We start from the raw sequence: 6,523 nt of genomic DNA on the forward strand, positions 1-6,523 counted from the left end.
CCACCCCCACCCCCTGAAGACAACTTTGAGAGTGAGGTAAGTTCTCTTGCTTCTCTCACTTCACTGATGGGGAAACTCAAGCAGAGAGAGCTTAGACTATTTCCTGAAGTCACCAACTGGAAAATTGCAAGCTGCAGTTAAAACAGTTGTAGTGATTTTATTGCCCATGACACTCTGGCTTGTTGGCCATCTAAATGCTACAAACTTTTGTAGGCTTTAGTTGTTTTGTTTTCATTTTTAGAAACAGGATCCAGTAACCCAGGTGTCTTAGTCAATGTTCTATTGCTTTGAAGAGACACTGTGACCAAGGCAACATTTCAGATGTGTGTGTGGTGGGGGGGACTTCTAGATAGGGAGACAGGGTTTCTCTGTATAGTCCTGGCTGTCCTAGAACTTGTTTTATAAACCAGGATAGCTTTGAATTCAACATAGATTATCTGCCTCCCAAGGCTGGGACTTAGCCATCATGCCTGACTAAGGTAACTCTTTTGCAAGAAAGCATTTAATTGGGGCTTGTTTACAGTTTCAGCAGTTTAGTCCATTATCATCGTGGTAGGGTGCTGTGGATATCTGTATGATGTGAATGTGTTGCTCTGATTGGTTAATAAATAAAGTGCTGATTGGCTAGTAGCCAGGCAGAAAGTATAGGTGGGACAAAGAGAAAGGAAAATTCTGGGAACAGGAGGGCTCAGTCAAGAGATGCTGCCAGCTGCTGCCATGAGAAGCAAGATGTAAAGACAGAACTAGAAAAAGGTACCAAGGCATGTGGCTAAACATAAATAAAAATTATGGATTAATTTAAGTGTAAGAGCTAGTCAGTAATAAACTTGAGCAAATGGCCATACAGTTCGTAAATAATATAATCCTCTGTGTGTTTATTTGGGTCTGAGTGGCTGCGGCCCAGGTGGGACTGGAGATAACTCCAGCTGCAGGAGCGAACATGGCTGCATACAGATGGACATGATGCTGGAGAAGTAGCTGAGATAGGAAAAGGTGAGCAGGCTTGCCCAAGGTTACAGACTCAGAAGTCTCCACTCCAATCCCCCACACTAAACGCAGGTCCTCTCACACTGACCAACGTTCTTACACACACACACACACACACACACACACACACACACACACACACACACATTCTTTGGTTAGCTGAAGTTCCCACTTGAACAGTAGATTCCCAAGGTCTTTCAAATGAAAGCTTCTTTATTAACCTTCAGCTACCATGAGTCGGTCATGCTCCATTAGGGTCTGTTTCATGTTGGCCAGCTCTCTAGCTGAGCTGTTCCCACCTCCTGCCCTCTTCCTCTCCAAGCAGTAGGAAGCCTCCAGGAAAAGGCAAAGAGAACCCAGATGTACCACCCCTGCGCCCTGCCCCTACCCTCCTTCCTCCTGCCCTGGCCTAAGCAGTTGGCAAGTTCAGGCTTCCTGCTGGCTCAGGACTGCAGCTCTAAGAGGGCACTGAAGCTTGGCAGTGTGTGCCTGGTGAGGCCCTGGGCCATTAAGAGGAAAGAGTCTGCCAGCTTGCTGTCTGTGGCCTGGCAAGAGTTGACCCTCCAGAGGGCCTTCTCCTCTAGATTAGAAGTGGAGACCACCCACCACACCCATTGCAGACTTGGAGAAATCACTGATTCTAGACCAGTGAAGGGAAAACAGGATGAGCCTGGGTCATTTTGTAATAGTGGAAAATAAGGATGTCCTCAGGGGCAAGAGATCTGGGGGATGCCAGAAAAACAAAGGAACCAACCAGGAAGGACTATAGGTGCCCAGAGCTGGGGCAGTGGAGCCAGAAATATGTCTCAACAGAATTGGATTTTAACCCATTTTTAAAAAAACTCTGCATGTCTAGAAAGGTATCAGTGAATGCGTGAGTGAATGTATAAATAAGGGCAAACTATGGCCTCCAAGTGTCCAGGTTCTCTGTACTGCTACGTTTCATTCAGAGTGATTGCTTTGTTTATTTGTTTTGAAACAGTTTTACTCTGTTGCCCAGGCTGGCCTGGAACTTACAATTCTCCTGCCTATTGTTTGGGTGGGAGCTCCACCTCAACCCCTGGCACCCTGGCATCCCTATACCCAAAGAGTCTGGAATGTTTGGAGGGAGTCTGGTGGAAGATCCACCTCAACTCCCCCCCTCATCTCTCTCTAAACCCACCCCTTCAAAGCCCGCCAAACACAGCTCCTCCCCCAGAGAGGCTCAAGACTACTCGGACAGGGTAGATAAGCAGCAGCATCCCGGAAAACAGACACATGGTTCTTCCAGTCTCACATCCCATCTCCTCTCTGGGGGGGGGCGGCGCGGCGGGGGGGGGGTGCCTGGGAATCGCCTGGGAACCCTTTACCCATTAAACCTGGTAGTTTAATTTGGTCTGATTCAGTTTGCTGCATCCCGGCGGAGAGACCTTCAGGAGGCCTAAAACTTATCACCTATGCCTTCTGAGTTTTTGGATGGCAGTGTATGCCACCATACCCAGCAGGATTTGGAATTTTCTAAGGGTGATTCAAATTATTTCACAATTGGGATGGGGGAGGGGAATACTTCCTAAAAAATATTATTCAGAACTGGCAGCCTCCGCAGCTGTGCCCTGGACAAGGATGTGGGTGTGTCCTGGTGTGAGCAGTTACCCACAGGGAATGGGAAGCCGGCCACAAAGCAGCAAAGGACAGGGCGGGAGAGATGGCTCAGTGGTTAAGAGCACTGGCTGCTCTTCCAGAGGACCCACGTGCAATTCCCAGCACCCACATGGCAGCTCACAACTGTCTGTAACTCCAGTTCCAGGGGACCTGACACCTTCACAGACATACATGCAGGCAAAAGACCAGTTTACATAAAATAAGAAACAAAAACTTTTAAAAAAGCAAAAGACTCCATGTCCCTCCCTTCGTGGTAAGGGATCCTGGGCTGGAGGAGCCGCGCAGCAGTCAGGGTAAATGAGGAACCCCCTCCAGCTGCACTGGTGGGATTCTTTGGGGAGGGGGTGGAGCAGACAGTGGGTACGATTATGCAAAACTATTGGTCACTGGGATGAGGACAGGACAGAGTGTGAAAGGCCAACCTGAGAAGCCTGACCGGAGACCAGCGCTGCAGGAAATCCAAAGCAGTAGAAGGCCTTACAATGGGTATTATTTATCAAGGGAGAATAGGAGGAGTCCTGAGGGGCGGGGCTTAGCCTTTGAATGTTAAACCCTCCCTCACCTTCTCTTCCTCCTCCTCCTCCCCTTCCTCCTCTGGGTGTCTTAGCCTCAAACTGTGGAGCCAAGGGTGACCGTGAACTTCTGTCTCCATCTCCCAAATGCTGGGATGATAGACGTGCGCCATCACACCTGACTTTTGAATATTTTTTTCTCTTATTCATGGGGAGGGCAAGTGTCTCATTATGTAACCCTTATGGGCCTGGAGTTCACTGAGACCAAGCTGGCCTCTAAGTAACTTTGTGGTACTTTTATCTCCACCCCTGGAGTTCTGGGATTTTAGTCGTGGTCACAAGCTCAGCTCTTACATGGACTTTCAAGGTATCTTTACTGTGTATTGTACCTCATCCAGTGAATAGATGTGTTGTTGTTTGTTTTTTGGCTCTTTTGGGGGGCCTGCCACCCAGCTCCCAAATAAATCACACACAGAGGCTTATTCTTAATTATGAATGCCCAGCCTTAGCTTGGCTTAGTTTCTTGCCAGCTCTCCTTAACTTATCCTGTCTACCTTTTGCCTCTGAGCTTTTCCTGTTCTCTTACTTCTGTAAATCTTACTCCGTTGCTGGCTGTGTAGCTGGGTGGTTGGCCCCTGGAATCTTCCTCCTTCTCTGGCTCCTCCTTTTCAAGGCCCCTTCCCAGATTTCTCCTTCTATATATTCTCTCTGCTTCCCAGTCCTGCCTATCCTTTCTCCTGCCTTACTATTGGCCAGATCTTTATTAGACCATCAGATGTTTTAGACAGGCACAGTAACATAGCTTCACAGAGTTAAACAAATGCAACACACCTTAAAATAATATTCCCCAACATAGATGCTCATGTGTACTGAAGTGAACTAGATGGGTGTGCTGTTCATGTCTCAGACACAGAACAACTTTCCCCACCCTCAAAGGGACTGGGTTGCAGAAGTGGATGGTGGCCATTGGGCTCTCAGAAGGCTATCAGTGCCATGTGAAAACACCAAGATCAACACGTGAGCGACTACTGACTCCCAAATATCCCAGAGACCAGAACCGTGACAGAGGGAATGAACTTCCTGGTTATATCAGTGGGGGATTTTCAGCCAGATGTGCAGCTTGGTTTGAAGAGCACTTGCCCAGCACGCAAGAATTCCTGGTCCCTTGTATAAATCAGCAGTATCAGTGCATGCTTGTAGTCCCAACACTCCAGGTGTGGAAGCAGCAGGCTTGAAGTTCAAGCTCATCAGCTACATAGTGAGTTTGAGACCAGCTTGGACAACATAAGGCCCTGTCTAATAAATAATAGTAACAATAATAATCATGCAGCCTCAGAAGTAGCCATTCTGTCCCCACTTTAGGACCTCTAAAAGGGCTTGGAGGAGGGACAAAGGTCCTTGTGCTAAGAAATAAGCATAGGGGAACCTGGAATGTTAGCACACTGGATTGTTCCTTCAAGAGAATGAATACAATACACTCAGAAGGCTGGAAGCAGACCTGTGTACTAGCCTGTTGACCTCTATGATATCCCTGTGGCCAGAGATCACACTGGATCCTCCCCCAGACCCTTATCTTAAGCTTGTTTTTCTCAGTAGGTCTACAGATAGAACCTATCTTTACAAAAAGTTTTGATGTAGTCACATACAATCTTTATTTAACTTGCTTCACTGTTGTAAGGATTCGGTCCTTAATTACGTCATCAGCCTTCGACGGCGGGTGGACCCTCTGTGCGCCCCTCTCCTTTCTGCTTCTTCCTCCCGTCGGCCCCCCTCCCTCTCTCCCTCCCCCCTCTCTTTTTCTCTCTCCCCTTCTCTCGCAATAAAGCTCTAAAAAGGTAACCATGGCTGTGATTCTTTTAATCAGCACGCTCCTCCGCCGACATGGCCGCCACCGGGGCGGCGACCAGCCACGTGGGGCAGCGTCACATCGCAACCAACAATTGTGCACACAGGATTGAGTTATCACCGAGAAAGTTTTCACCAAATTGTGCTGTGTTTAAATGTGCCTAAAATAAACCACTGGAGGTAAAACTCCTGGAGTTTGAACCAACACTGGACTGGCCACTTAGCTGTTACGGACCATCTGCCTTCTTGCCTCCCCGAGATGTCACTCTGCTGGCTGTGGAGGTGTAGAGACCTTTGCTGTAGTAGCTCTGTGGAAGAATGCTTGCCCGGCACTCACGGAGTCCTGGGTTCAATGCCCAGTACAGGAAATGAAACTGCAAAAGGACTTCTCAAAAAGCAGGCAGTTATGATCTCTGCTGGTAAAGGCGATGTCACAGCCATGCAAAGGGCCTGAGTCCCACCCTTCCACACAGATGCAAACATGGCTGCAGAACCCTCCAATAGCCAGTCAGGAGACAGGAGCCACTAACAGCCCAGAAAAGCAGCTGGCCTACACACAGGAAGGACAAGGCACCAGTGTTAAGGGCCAACTAGAATGCCCTGCTGATGAGGACAATCTGGACCACAGTCTTCCAGAAAACATCAGTGAAGCCGTAAATCCATTCTTAATGGGAAATTCAAAAAAAGTTTAAGTGGTTGCTATCATTTCAAAATCTATATCGACAGTAACAGTTAGTGAGAAAAGAGGCCATGAATTTGAAGGAGAGCAAGGGAGAGCACACAGGAGGGTTTAGAAGGAAGAAAGGGAAGAGCAGATGCTACAATTAACTTATAATCTCAAAAAAAAAAATTTTTTTTAAACACATCAGGGCCGAAGTGTGCTCAGTGTAAAATGTTGGCCCGACATCCCCAAAGTCCTGGGTTCTATTCCCTAAAAGAAAAGAAAATAAAAATAAAACTTGGGTGTCAGTAAGGGTTCGTTTTATTTTTCCTTTTCTTGTCTTTTTGGGTTTCTTTGTTGTTTTGGGGGGGGGGCTGGGAGAGGAGGCATTGTTGTTGTTTTGTTTGTTGTTTGTTTCTTGTGACAGGGTGCCCATGCCCCTAAGTTTTTTTCCCTTTTGAGATAAGGTTTCAGTGTGGAGCCCAGGGTGGTCTCAAACCCGTGATTCTCTTGCTTCAGGCTCCTTTGAGTACTGCACGTGAATTTCCTATTGTGTCTACTGCTCAATGGCTTAAAACACCACAAATTGAAGCCTGGCATGGTGGCACATACCTTTGATCCCAGCACTTATGGGGCAGAGGCAGGTGAATCTCTGTGAGTTTGAGACCAGCCTGGTCTACATAGTGAGTTACAGGATAGTCAGGGCTACATAGAGAAACTGTCTAAAAAAGAAAAGACAAGAAAACAAAACAAAACAAAACAAAACAAAAAAACACCACAGATTTATTCTCTTCTTCTGAAGCCTGGAAATGGAAACCAAGAATCATTTTCACTGGGCCCAAGCCCGTGTAGTCAGGCTTGAGTCTGCTGGAACGCC

The sequence above is a fragment of the Peromyscus leucopus genome, chromosome 3 (genome assembly GCF_004664715.2).
Source record: "Peromyscus leucopus breed LL Stock chromosome 3, UCI_PerLeu_2.1, whole genome shotgun sequence".
Classification (NCBI taxonomy): Eukaryota; Metazoa; Chordata; class Mammalia; order Rodentia; family Cricetidae; genus Peromyscus; species Peromyscus leucopus.